The sequence below is a fragment of the Anser anser genome (genome assembly GCF_964211835.1).
Source record: "Anser anser genome assembly, chromosome: 19".
In the NCBI taxonomy this organism is placed as follows: Eukaryota; Metazoa; Chordata; class Aves; order Anseriformes; family Anatidae; genus Anser; species Anser anser.
In genome coordinates, this window is record NC_139740.1 from 6,729,479 (window position 1) to 6,743,402 (window position 13,924).

A 13,924-nucleotide genomic window follows, 5' to 3' on the forward strand; every position below is an offset into this window, starting at 1 on the left:
CAGATGAGAAGTGATCCTAGATGAGAAATAGAAGACGCTTTGACCTGATGATTTGATTTGATCCTTTTTGTCTCTGGCTGTGGCTTCGCTGCCAGTGCCTCCCCTTGCCCCTCTCCCTGCTCCTGCACACCAGGAAGGCCGTGGTGGTTCTCCCCGGGGTCCTTCCTCCCAGGGAGGCTCCGCAGCTTGGGTCGGTGAATCGAGGTAAATGTGGTGAATAATGGGAACCTTCACCCAAAACAGGAGCCCGACCGTCCTCTGCAGTGGCCATGTCGGAGCCATCGGTCTGGACAAAGCACGTCTCTGCGCTGATCCGTGGTGGTCCGTGGGTAAAACTGGCTGCAAAGTGCCTGAGGTTCCAGCTTTTTTGGAGCCTTGTCCCATTGCTGCCCCCTGGTCCCCTTGGGACAGCCACCTTGGTGCCAGGGTCTCTGAAACAGCAGCGAGGTCCCTGCTCCTCTTCTTCTGCAGAAAAAGCATGACAACTTCAGAAGAATGAAGCAGCTCAACTTTTCCACTCTTTTTTCCAGCCCTGGACCCCTACGGCAAGCCTTGTCTTCAGAACTTGCTGTTTTTCACTTGGAGGCTCCGTGAGAGCGAGCAGAGAGGGAGAGAGGGCTTTGCGATCCGCAGCTCTCCTGGGGGAGGATGTAGCCAAAAACTGGGGACCTGTCGCCTTGGCCCTGCAGCGAGCATTGAGCCACCAGCTCGGAGCAGAGCCTCGGGCACCTTTCCTTTGGTGCCCTTCTGTAGGGATGAGAGCGGGGCTGGAGCAGGGTTTAGAGAGATCCAGAGACTACGAGCATGGCTCTGCCCACAATAAAGAGGCCAGGCCTGTGTGCATAAACAGTGAGTAATCATTTCCAGCTCCCTGAGCTGCACAGCAATGTAACTGTACAAAGAGATTAAAGCTGTAGGGAAACGTTTCCTTAAAACCAGCTGACACATTTGGGCTATGTTACGGGTAGCCTTTTTTTTTTCTTTTTTTTTTCTGTTATTATTTTTAACAGGAAAGCGCCTCCAGCCCGAGATCCCAAACGGAGAGGCTGGATGAGAAACGCAGAGAGTCCCAAATCCGCGTGCTCAGGGCAGGCGCCAAAAATGAGATAATCTGGAAAAACGGAGCCCTGCCGCGCCAGCCACTTGGAAGGAAGGCGCGCGAGGAGCCTGCGTGCGGGGGAGATGCTCGTGTCCCCTCGCGGGGACGCTGCCTGTCCCGGCAGCCACGCGAGGCCACGTGCACGGCCGTGTGTCTGCGCGGGGAGGGCAGCGGGGGCCTGGCAGCTTTCTGATTGCTCCTTCCCGCCGTGCTCTCTTCCCCTTGTCTCTGCAGGGAATAGCTCAGCTCGTTTTGGGGGTGTATTTGGGGCAGGAAAGGGGCCAGGGGATGTGGATGTGCCGGCGCTCTGCTGCGCATCCTCGCCCACCGTGAGCACTGCTCCCAAACTCGCAATGCGTGGGCTGCCGTCGTGTCCAGCTGTGGTCATCGGGGTGAGTGTGTGCATTTGTGTGCCCATAGCTGTTTCCTCTGGACGCCTTCAGGGTGATGTGTGGGGGAGCCAGGGCAGTCCCCAAGTTGCTGCTGCTGCCGCCTCCTGCGCCGTGCAAGACCCACAGGAGACGCGGGCTGTGCTTCGGAGACAAACACAAACGGGGAGTTCATCTGCCCCACTGCAGGTCCCCGAGGGCCTGTAGTCAAAGCAGTGATCTCAGCAGCCGGATTCGTTATGTGAAGCAGTAGGTTCCCATCGGAGAAGTGACAGCTCCCCCTGCCCTGCCCTGTCTGAGAGGGGAACGGGACGAAGCCGTGGGTGCTGAGCTGCGGGGTGCTCGTGGCCCTGCGCAGTGACCTGGCAGGGCTCTTCCACGTCTGGTTTGGGGCCAGGGACAGGATTGAGCACCAAGGACGAGGTTGTGCATGGACACATGTGCTCCCAGAAACCTGCAGGGAGCGTGTAAGGCTGAGTGTGTTCATGCAGAGGTCAAAACCTCCCGGTGCAGGCAGAAGGTGACCGGCGGTACCTCTGGGCACCAGGCCGGAGTGTGGGCCCCGCAGGCCTGTGGGGTCCCGTGGGGCTCCTCATGGTGGACTTGGAGCCTTGTGTGGCTGCAGGGCCCTTCCTGAGCTGCACCCAAGCCCGTGGGTGAGCACTGCGGCCTGCTGCTGGATTTGCTGGTGTGGGAGCGACGCCGAAGGCCACGGGACCTGCAGCCATGGCCGGGGGAGGCGGGTGTCGCATGCAGGCCGGGGCGAGGACGCGCTCTGTGTGCCCCGTGGTGTCGGCATGTCTGAAGCCTGCGGCAGTTGTGCTCTGGGACATGCTCCCCACCCTTGAGCTCCTCTGGCATCTTGAAGCTTTCTCACATTTAGGTTAATCATCCTGCAGGCTGATAAGGCAAATAAAACCCGTTATCTTGACCGAGATAAAAACAAAGAGTTTGCTTTGATCTCTTGCAGTAAGGCCCGGCCCCTCATTTCGTGTCTTGGCCAGGGGAGGGAAGTGATGGCAGTGGTGATGAACCTTCTGCAGCGAAGAAATAGTTTTCTTGTGAACTATTTCTAGAGCTCTGTCCCTGCCTGAGATGTTTCTGTTGGCCAGCAGCTGAGAGGACACCACAGGCTGGGTACGGTGCCAACGCCATAAACTGATAGAGGGCCTGAGGAACTGCATCGAGATGGTTCAGAGATAAACTTGTTTGGGGAAGATCAAACGTTGTTGTGACCAAAGAAGATAACTTGACAGCTGGCCAGTTGTGTTCCTTGCTCCTCCAGCAAACAAACAGCCCCACAGACGCTGTTGTGTTGTCCAAGATGTTGCAGTGGAGGCGAGGGGAGCGTGGCTATAAATGGAAGAAGCAGCTCTGCTTGGATGGCAGCCTGTGCTCGCCTCCCAGCTGCTCGTGCGGCTGCTGCAGCTTGTGCTGGGGGCTTGGGGAGAAGGCTGCTTTCCTTCGGGTTAGGTCAGTTTGGGGCTTTTGTTTCATTGGGCTTCTGGATGGCTCTCAGAGTGGAAGCGACCTGGATTTCTGTAGGATCACACAAATATTTCCCTCCTCGATTGCTTCTTCTTGTCTTGGCATGAAGGCAGCAGAGGACATACGGGGAGACAGAGCCGGACCAAAGGGACTGCTCCAAAGCGTTGTACAAACAGCAGAAGTCTGCATATGTTTATGAATTTATGAAAAGCACATAATTTTAACAAACTATGTAAGGTCACTGTGCCAGCTCAGCAGTGGTGACATGGGGTTTTCCACTCGCTTGGCTCCTCCTTGGTTTGTATTGCCTGCAGTTTCTTCTGTAGAAGTAGCGGGTTGGTCTTTGCATAGCAAAGGCAATTTGTTTAATGGGGATTATAAATGACTAAAAGCATCTTTCAACATCTTGAACTCCAAAGATTGTTGATGCTTTAGCAAAAATGAGCATAACCTTTGATTTATGTTCTAGCTTGTCAGCCCCAGAGACCGTGTCCAGGCTGTGTGCGAGCTGGGGGGTCCTGGCAGCCCCGGCCCTTGTGAGGTCTGGAGCTGCAGGGGCTCCATGGTGCACCTCCAGCACGGCCCCTGGCTATCGTATACAGGGGGCATGGAAATATTTAGTGGGAGCCGAGCACCTGCCTCCTTTTGCCTCTTTGTGAGCAAGAGAGACCTGTGCAGGGAAGGGTCCCGGTGGCTCCATCTGTGTGTGCTGTGCTGCGTTCGCCCCATCTCAGCGGAGAGGTCTGTGCTTGAGCTAACCACCTGCATTTCCATCTGGGGCTGGTGCGAATTGTGTCTCCAAAAGGCTTCTTTTTCTCTGCTGAGTGTGAAGAGAGAGACCCTGTGCGCTCACTTCAGCTGGAGACGTATCCATTTTGGCAAGACACATTTTCCCCTTGGCTGTTATTTCCAGAGACAGGGGTGGAGAAGGATGCTGCAGCAGGACAGACCTGTGCGAGCCGGTAGTCCCTGGTTATCCACAGTGCTTCATGGCCCCCTTGCAAAGCTGCTCCCCTTGTGTCGGTTTTTCTGCCAGCGGGTGGATTATCATTTACTTAGGTTCACGGATCAGACTGTCTTTGATGCTTATCGACAGTACTTTAAGGTTTTATGATGGCTCTGCCTTCTCCCCTTCCCTCCTCTCTTGCTGCGCGTGGAGCAGGACGCACGTTCCTCCCCTCTCTCAAATTAAAGCTCAGTTTGGGGAGCTCTCAGCCAACGAAGGTTAGATGGGAATCCCAAATGGTGCCTAGGAGAGGGCAGTGATGAAAGTTAACGATACGTAAGGTCTTTAAGGAGCTTTCCCAGTCATAACTGTATGATAGCTCACTTCTCTTAAATTGTGGGGCTTTTTTTTACTCCTTTTAACTCCAGCACAAATGCAGCTGGGTGTATTTCATGTGTGACGGGTAGCTCTGGAGGGGACCGCGGGTACTGCCCACCCAGCTTGGGCTGGGACCCAGCCTGCTTGCTTCCCTTGCATGTTTTGGCTCTGGAGGGAGTTTTTGTTTACTCTGCGTGGCGTTCTCTCTGATCCAGGAGGCCGTGCTGCTTTTTACTAATGCACCGAAGTGCTGGTGTCCTCTGAAGCCTTCTGTGCTGGTACGTGGAAGTGCAGGATGGGTCCCCGGTTACAGCCTTTGAAGCTAGGACTGTGCAGCTCCTGCCATTACTGCACGGAGGGTGCTGTGCTCCATTGCATGTGCAACGTGTTTTGGAAGTTCACTGCCATCTGTAGCGGAAATAAATTCAGGGACTGGGAGCCTGGAAAACATTGAGAAGATGGCTCAAGGTTGGGTGGCAGGAGAGCCTGGCCAGGAGCTGCTCTTGCCATTCACTCACTCATCACCTCGGGTGAATCCCTCTGCCCTTTACCCGTTCCAGCTTCTTCTTTCCTAATAATGAGCTGCTGGACGTGGCAAGAGGCCTGGGGTTTGATCCTTGCATGGACTCCTTCCTCCATCCGGGAGAGGTCCTGCAGCCGGCCCGGAGGAGAGGGAGGATGTCTGCCTGTTTCTGCATCAAGCCCTCTCCAGGCTGCTCCGCTCTTCTGTCTGCTTTCTTCTAAATTTGAAAATCAGCGGGTGGTCTCCAGAAGCCCATGTGTTTAGTGATCTGTTTTCCTTTTTTCTCTTGGATTTTCTTGGGTGGTTAGATGACAAGGGTCTGTTCGGGGCTGCAGTGAAGTCATTTATGGGTCGTGCAGTACGCAGCCCAGCCGTGGTGGCCGGCCACACACAAAGGGAGGAGGGCAGTGGGTGTGATGTGCAGCGCTGGGGGGGTGAGGGCACGGGGTTTGGGGGCGGCAGTGCACGCTGCGTGTCCCCAGAGCCCCGGGCTGGTTTCCTCCGGTGCTCTGGAGGCACGTGGTTCACCAAGGTCTGCAGCGGAGGGAAGGAGAGCGCGGTGAACTCTCAAACTTGCAGCGAGAAGCTTGGAAAGGGAACCCGAGGGCACCCAAAAGGCTGCAAACCCACAGCAGGAGAAGGACGTAGTTCGGAGAGGAAAAAGGGATTGGGAAGGTAACCTCTGGACGCGTGTGAATGGGCAGGGAGGGCGGGAGGGAGGGAGGGATGCCGCCTCCTGATTTATGGGTGATGGAGACTGCTGACGCTGGGAGGGGTGGAGCAGGCGCAGGTGGGGACTTTGGGATGCTCTTTGCCTCGTGTCCTCGTGTTTCCATCTTGTGCAGATAGGAAGGAGAATGGCGATTACCTTGGAGTTGTCCAGATTTGTCCTGGGAAAAATGGAGTAGATGTGAGCAGCTTTTCTGATAAAACGCAATTGTTTAGACAAACTCTGGCTGAACTCACTTCCTCCTGCAGCCCAACGCGCTGATAAATGGGGGGGGGGAAGTGGGAGGCCGAGTTCACTGGCTGCTGAGCCCTTCCTTGGGGTCGTGCCACCCCCGAGGTCCCCTTTCTTGTGGCCTTGGAGAAGATGAGAGGACACCTGTGAGGGGCTGGGGGCACCTGGCTGGGATGTGGCCATGGTGGTGCCGGTGCCCTGCGTGGCTCCTGCTGTCTCCAGGGATCGTTTTGTGGGGGAGTGGGACGAAATCTGAGATCCTGCCGTAACGCTGCTGTCCCTCCTGCCATCCCTCCGGGACACCGTCCTCCCTGCCCTACTTCGTGTAGGACACAGAAGTTCACTTACAGCTCGGGAGCGCGCGCCCCGAGGTTGGGAGGTGAAGGGTTCCTGCCCGGCCCCGGAGGAGCTCTGGGATTTCCTCTCTGCTCCGTGGCTTCGTTTCCTGGGCAGAAAAAGCCTTGCAAAGGACGAGCTCGGTGAATCAGACGCCTCTGCGTGGACCCTGGGACCCTTTGTCCCCCAGTAGCAAGGCGGTGCCCCCGCGTGTCACCTGGGGAAGGAGCACGGGGAGGCGATGGGAGCAGTGCAGGCGTCCAGCTGTGCCCCAAAACCGCTCTGCAGAGCTCTGGGACTCGGGCGTTTGGCCTCCCCTCTGCCTGGGGGAGCAGGAGGACTCGCTCTGGGGATATCTCAGTCTCTCGAGTGGGTTGCGGGGTGGTCGCTAGAACAGCGAGCAGACTGAGGCCGTCTCGTTTTTAGACGTGCAAAATCGGTTTTTCTCTCTTATTGCCTGCTGTTGCTGCTCTGGGGAAGTGGGGACTGGATGGGTTGCACAGATTTTCCCTAGAAGAGCCCCTCCTCGGCTTTCACAGCCCCAGCTGCCAGGCTTGCTTCTCAAACAGTTTGCAGAGGCTCAGGTATTGGAAGGGCAAAGCGGTGCCTGCAGGAAATGGCTGAAGCTTCCTGCTCCCGGGATGGTGCGAGTGTCAGGGCGGCTCCGGAGCCATCCTGGGCGTCCCGCACCCGGCAAGGAGCCCAGGGTGAGCCAGGGCAGCCTGAAAAATGGGCAAATTGTCCCCTGCTGCTCTGGGCGCGGGGTCTGGGCTCTGTGGGGAGAGCTGGTCAAAGGTGGGGGCAACGCGTCAGCGGAAGGGCTTTGCATCGCGTAAATGAGGGGGGTTTTGGGTCGGGGTGGAGGCGGTGGATGGAGAGGCGCTGAGTGTTGGTGCAGTGTTTGCTGCGGTTTTATCTGCCGCCGAGAGGGCCCCTGCCATCCCAAAGTGACAGGGGAAGGTCTGAAAGAGATGGATGACGAGGATCTGAGTCAGTCTCGCGCGGCTGGGGCCGGAGCGGGACCTCCTGCATCTGTCAGCAGGAACAATGCTGAATGAGTGCCTTAGTCAGAGCCAGAAAATTCTCCCGGCGCGGACGGTTTCGCACTTCGTGCTGGCTGAGCACCATCTACCTGGCCAGGCAGGGAATAGCAGCTCCCTGCCTGTCCGTGCAGGATGGGGATGCGCAGAAATGGAAGAGAAATGGGAGGTTTGGGGAGGGCTGTGCGCCTTCGGATGTGACTCGGCTCGCTGGGGATCGCTGCACCGCTATGGGAAGCTCTCCAAACCCCAGCTTGTTGGTTGGAGCATGGAAATTTAGGTAATTTTAATCAAATTCAATCGAATTGCCATCGGTAGGCTGAAAATGGCCTAAGCAATGTGGGTGGGAACCCACAGTTAAAGCAGAGAACTGAGGTGGGAGCTGTGGAGCGAGCAGGGTAACCCTAACGCCTCCGATGCTGTGCCCTGCAGCACCTTGGGCAACTCTGATCTCACTCGCGCTGACTTTCCCCTGTTAGTCACTGATAATCCCAAAATTGCCCCTAATGAAAGACAAATGAAGGCTACTGTGTCTGCGCTGGGACGTGTCGTTCCGGTGGCAGGAGCTGAAGCAGTGCCTGCAGTGCCCCGTTGGCTGGGTGCACTAAGCCGTGCACAGAGCAGCCTCCTGGGGTTTTGTCCTCGGCCCTTTCTTTCCCCATGCAGGGTGGTTTCATGGGGTGTGGGGGAAGAGCCATCCCCTTTCCCTGTACATGGTGCGAGGAGCAGGGGGGAGGCCACACGCCAGGGGCTGGGAGGGCTTCGCTGTCCCGGGTTGCGGGCAGCAGCTGCCCTGCTCGCCCATCTCAGAGCAAAACCTCGAGGAAGAAGGCGGTGAAGCAGTTCCCCGCATGGGTTCCTGGGGCCGTGGGTGCCCTCGGGGAATTCAGCGGGAGAGGAAATGCCCTTCTTGGGGCCGCTGAGGCATTTCGAGCCTTGCAGCTTTCTGCCGAGCAGCTGCGGTGAAGCCGTGGCTCTGCAGGAAGGAGGAATATTGTTGTGTGAATCGCCGGGCGGCTGATTTATTTGTCTTCTTTCTGGCTGACCTCCGGGGTCCCCTCCGAGCCCTTCCGCAGGCCGGCTCGTCCCGGTGCGGGACCTGCCCCCCTTCCCACGGCTCTGCGGGGACGGGAGAGCCGGGCTGCGGCGCTGGGGGAGCCTCGGAACCGGCTGGGAAAGGTATGGGGAGGGCTCGGCCAAACGCTGCGCAGAGGTCGGTGCGCGTCTCGCCCAGCTGCGGGTATCAAGGAGCCAAAGCTGCTCCCTAAGGGAGGCCTCGATCCAAAATGGGGGGGAACTTGGGGTGCAGGGGGTGAGTCTCAGCAGGCTTCCATGCAGCCCTGAGGTCCTGCTTTGTTCAGAGCTTGCTTAAAAAAAATACTCTAAACAATAGGTTTGCACCTCAGCCTGTGCTTGGATGCTCCTAAACTCTGGATCCGGGGTCTGTTCTTGGACACCTCTGCGATGCTTTGCCTTCAGCACCAAAATGGTCCAATTCTGCCTTGTGTCTGAGTGGGGGCTGGTGCCCCGAGTGCTAGCGGTGCTGCAGGGACGTGGGGGACAGCAGGGTTTGGGGCCCAGGAAGCACTGAAGTCAGCAGCACTGCCAGCTCCCGGGGCGAGAAGCGAGCGCAGCGCCCTGCAGAGCCGCAGACCTCAGGGGCTGCGGGGGCGCAGAGCGAGGCGCTGCTCTTATCTGCCTTCATCTGCAGCTTGCGGCGCCGCTTCCTGGGGACAGAGGCAGCTCTGAGAAGGTTGGGGGCTGCCGTGGGGCCCGTCTGGTTGCGCTGGCTGGGGGGGCGCTGGGGCTCGCTGCAGCTTGGGGCTGGGTTTGTGGGACGGGGCTTTGGAAGCTGGCGGGGAGCGCGGTGCTGAGTCCCTGGGGACCGCTGCGTGGAGCAGCCCCAGCCCCGGTCCTGCAGCCTGCTGCAAGCTCTGGTCCGTGGAGGAAAGGAGGATGAGGCCGGGGGGACCCTTGGTGTCTGAGAGGTTTGTGTCCAGGAGAGCTGCTCCGAATTTATCCCGTGGGACGATCTTCTTCCGCTGGGTCGGAAGGCGGTTATGGGGCTGCTGCTGTGGGGTTGGGTTGTGTGCGCTGCGCGGCTGGGCGTTGGGTGTAGCAGAGCTGAACAGGTACAGGGGAACCCCAAAATGGAAACGTGAGCTAGGTGTGCCCGGTGGGTCTGAGGAAGCGTTTCTTGTACTCACACCTGGAGCTGCTCCCCCCTGCCTTCCTGGGGGAGCTGCCTCCCCAGCAGCTCCCGTGGCGGCTCCTGATGCTCTGCTGCCACCTTACTCAGCGGCAGCTGCTAACCGGGGTGCCTCAGCCTGCCCAGCGAGAGCAACCTCAGGCTTTCCTGCCTTCTGCCACGTGTGTGTGGATGCCGCGGTCTTGGTGCTGAGCGCTGCTCCTGTCCTGCGTGTGCGTAGCGCCGGGGGGGGCCGCAGGGGTGATGCCGAGCCCCGGGCACTCGGTTCCCGCTCGGCTCCAAATTATGGCTGTGGCTGCGGTATGTACTGAAAGGGCCTGGGGGCAGTTAGAGCCACCAAAATTGGAACTAGGTGCCTAAGCACCTCTTTGGCTGTCAGCCCTAACCCCTCCGTGTCCCCCAGCACAGCACCGCCCCGGCTGGAGGAACAAATGCACAGAACCCCACGGCGTGCGCTGCTACGGGGAGCTGGGTGAAGGGCGAGCAGGGGGCTGGATGCCGCGCTGGGGGGGCTGCGAGCCCCACGTGGGTTAAACACCGTCACCAGGCCGTCGCCTCGGGGCTGGTCCTGGTGGCGGGGTGCCTGGCGTGAGGGATGGAGCCCGTCGCAGGCAGCCCTCCCGTTAGGGCTCGGCACCGCCGTGGTAGCGCCGTGCTGCAGACACCTCCCGCAGGCAGCAGGAGAGGGGCTCAGCTCCATCCTGAACCTCTTCCAAACTCCTCCTCGGGCGCAGGACGTCCCGTGGGATTACGGGGCGCGTGAATGGGGGGCTTTCTTAGAGGAGGCTGAGCAGCCCCCAGAGGGCTCGCATGCAGAAGGAAGAGCACGTTGCCAAATCGTAGGAGGAATTCCCACGTTCCCGTTCCTTCCCCTGGCTGCCAAGCCCTCCTCCTTTCCTCCAAAGCTGATGTATTTAGCTGGATTTAACCTTTGCTCAAAGAAGTGAATAACAGGGCTCTGTTACTTTTGGTTTCTGGGTGTAAATTTACGATTCAGAGACGGTTTTGTACACACAGCACGATTCTGCTGGGAGAAAAGCCGGGGGAGAGACCAGCCGGGAGCGAGCGCATCACTCGGGGCTCCTTTGTAACCGGGACTTTCCGGGGGCCTGCCGAGAGGTTTCTCTTCCTTCCTGCTCAAACAAACTCCGCCAGGGCAGGCTTTAGGTGTCAGTCAGATCTCGCCGTTTCAGCACGAACGGAAGGGCAGCGGCGTGGGACTCGGACTCCTCGTGCCTGCGGTCACCGCGGCGCTGCCCGGCCGCGTGCTCTGCGCCAGCCCTGCTGCAGCTCGCCCGACTCGGTGCGGCGGTGGTGAGTGACGGTGCTTCGGGGAGGAGGAATTTTTTCCTTGCTGATTTTTGCAGCTGAATGCTACAAATCCGGGTACGGTCTGCTCGGGGTGCCCAGGTTTGAGGTTTCCAGGAGGTGGAGAAGCAGGCGGGGCTGTTGTGCGTCAGGGAGGCACGGCTCCTGCTGGTGTCCGCTGCCCTGGGCGCTATTTGTTTGTCTCCTGTGGTCCTAGCCCTGGTGACAGTGATGCTAACGATTGTCACCAGTCGTGTAATCAGCAGTGCCCAGCTCTGCCAGTGTGTGGACCGGGGCCTGGGTACCTCTGTAGGTTCGGTGCGCTGTATGGGGAACCCTAAAGGTGGAACAGGCACCGTCCTCTGCTCCTGTGCGTGGTTACACGCCCCGTCTCTCCGGCCAGGAGAAGTCCTGGTGGAGCTCAGCTGTACCCCAGGACACTGTGTGGCCTGTAAAGAGCTGCGATGGCCGTTTCCAACTCCGCAGGATTTGGCTCCTGCTTTATTCCAAAGACCGGCCCCTCTGGAACTCATTAGGAGGACGCCCACGTCGGTGACCCTGAGGTGCTCCTGGCAGCAGCCGGCCGTGGGGGAGCTGCCGCCGGAGCGGGGTGCTCCAGGGGGCTGTGGGGGCGCCGTTAGCTCACTGCGGGACCCCCAAGGCAGCACAGGGTGTTTGGGGTCCCCAGTGCCCCTTAGGTGTCGGGAGCAGGCTGGCCCCGGGCGAGCGATGTCCTCCTTCAGCCGGACCTCCAGGGAGCGGCCGGACACCTCCGAGCTGTGGCAATCGCATGTGGTCACAGCCCAAGCTGTGGGATTTGGGAACTTCAGAGTGGGATTTGGAGTAATTGCCAAAAAAGTACCAACTCATTGATGATAAAAAAGCACAGCCGGTGGCATCACAGCCAGGTCGGGATGCTGACCCGGGCAGTGACCCCACAGGGTCTTTTTCTCAGAGCCCCGTGCGCATCTGTGTAAATCTCTGCTCTCCCCTTAGCTCCTGCCCGCAGCACTCCCTGAAAGTTGCCCAGAAATTCCACCCTGGTGTAATTTAGGATACGCTCCAGCCTGCCCCGAGAACATCTGGTATCTGTGCATTGGATGATATTAATCATAGCACAAACACAGCCAAGTGTTAAATGGCACAGCCCTCCCACCTCCCCCCTTTTAAGTGAAGGCTGTTTCAGCGTTCCGGCCATAAAATTAACCTAGCAGCCCGGGCAAGCGGCGATCTGGCAGGAACAACTGCTGTGTGGGACGGAGGGATGAGCAGCGCTCTTACGTGGGCCAAGAACCCGTGTGCTCCTACGGCTTTTGTAAATCCCTGCGGAGTTCGAAGCTATTTCCTGGCGTTCTGCACCTCCCGAAGCCACGAAGGTTGGCGCATGTGTGACCGCTCCCGGAGCATTGCCTGGGGAGCGGAGCCTGCCGGTGCTTGGGGTCTGGATCCTGCTCCCCGCTGGCAGGAGGGCAGACAGCCCTCCCTCGCCCGGCTTCGCTGCACTTCGTCCAAGTGCCGCGCAAAGGGGCGAGACGCTGCTGGGGCGAGACGGGGGCGCAGAGCTGCAGAGCCTCTTTCTGTGCAGGGTCACACCACCGCAGTGTGTGCCTCTGCTTGCTCCTAGGTGCTTGAGTTTCTGCTCCCTGGACTCCAGGTTTCCCATGAAGTCAGGGCAGTGAGCACAAGGGACTGCCCCAGGAGGTTTTTTTAGTCCCGTTTCCCTCGGGAGCAGCCACTGCCCAGGTGGCAGACAGCGGGCAGACCCGCAGCAGCCGCTCCCGGCTCTGATTCGCCCCATGTTACCCAGGAAACGTGTGGCTGAGTTTAAGAGACAGAAAAAAAAAAATCACAGCCGTGTCTCAAGTGCTGGTGCAGCCAGCACCTTAACCACGGAGCCGTGCCTGGCGAGGAGGCAGCCCCGGCCTCGCTGCACGGGGGGGGAACTCCTCTGTGGTGCCTTTGATGTTGGCAGGATTTACCCGCGCTGCCCTGGGAGAAACCCGAGTGCTTTTCATGTCTGGCTGCGAGGCAGGCAGCGAGCCAGGAGGGATTTGATTCGCAAGCCCTGTGCGAGGGGAACTGGGCGAAAACTCCTCCGAAGTTTGGGAGACGCGGGGCGGGGAGCCGGGACGCAGCGGGCCCACGTGCTTCGTAGGCGGGAGGGCAGCAGGAACGGGCGCTGCAGCATCCTCGGCTCCGGCGAGCGTTGGCCTTCCCCTGCTCCCCGGCTGCGTAAGTCTCTGCCCGAGCAACCCCCAGCCCCTGGGAATCAAATCCCCGTGGTGAGGGCTGGGCTGGGGTCTCCACGGCTCGGTGCGGGCGTTTGGAGCCCTCGCCGCGAGCCCGAGGAGCGCACACGGGAAGGGAAAGGGCAGGAGGGGGGAGCGGAGCGGCGGCTGAGCACGGGGGAGGAAGCAAGGGAAAAATACCAGGGGCATGATGCAGGCGTCGGCACAGGGAAACGCTTTGTCAGGGCCTGCGGTACGGGAAGGCTTTTCTGAGCGCGTGGCTCTGCGTGCCGGGGTGGGCGCCGGGCTGGTGCCCACGGCTCGGGGTGTGCCACAGGAAGGGGACGCAGCCGGGGCTGGAGCACCCAGGGAGCGGGAGAAGGGGGCCACGGGGGCCAGTTCGGGGCGACGGGGGCTCCTTTTGCAGCACCGGCACCTTTGGGTGCTGGCTCCAAGCTCGCTGGCACCCCGCGGCGGGCAGCCAGGTGTGGGTGTCGGTGGGACGCGGCAGCGGGAAGGCGCTGACCCAGCCTCGCCTGCCCGGCACGTGCGTGCCCGTGTCGGCTTCGCCCTCTGCGCTGGCGGGGCTCCTGCGCTGCTGCTGCTGCTGGAAAAGCCAGCCCTGCAGCGCCGCGGGGAGCCTGCGCGGCTGCGTGAGGGAGCCTGGCAGCCTGCGCGCCTCTGCTCTGGAGGCTGGTGGTGGAGGGGGGGCGATAGGGCTTCGGTGGGGTAAGGGGGGGGTTGGGGGAGGCTGGCAGGGCCCCGGGACCCCGACTGGCTGGCTGTGGAGGGGGCGCAGGCACTGACAGTACTGATCTCCTGATAGCAGAACCACCGGTCCCCTGGCTGTGCCCGAGGCTGTGCTGAGCCTGGGCAGGCTGCAGGCACCTTGGGGCCCCTCTGTGCCTGGGGACACCCCCCAAAAGTAAAAAAAAAATAAAGAAAAGGCAGGGGGAGGTGCAGGGCTAATTCCTTCCAGCTGGGGAGATGCTTGGGCTCTTGCCCCGGGACCCTGGCTC

At 59.9% G+C, this 13,924-nt stretch overlaps 1 protein-coding gene across 10 annotated transcripts in view; it reads left to right on the forward strand.

Moving 5' to 3' along the window:
- SEPTIN9 (septin 9) overlaps nucleotides 1-13,924 on the forward strand; it is a 129,511-nt gene that overhangs the window by 82,743 nt on the left and 32,844 nt on the right. The window contains exon 1 of one of the 10 annotated variants that reach the window (XM_083804816.1): nucleotides 10,540-10,683. The exons of 8 other annotated variants lie outside the window; for them this stretch is intronic. The gene's annotated coding sequence lies outside the window, so the exon portion shown is untranslated. Of the gene's footprint in view, nucleotides 1-10,539; nucleotides 10,684-12,768; nucleotides 12,910-13,924 lie in introns of those variants that run through there. One more of the 10 variants, XM_083804823.1, reaches the window with a different exon arrangement.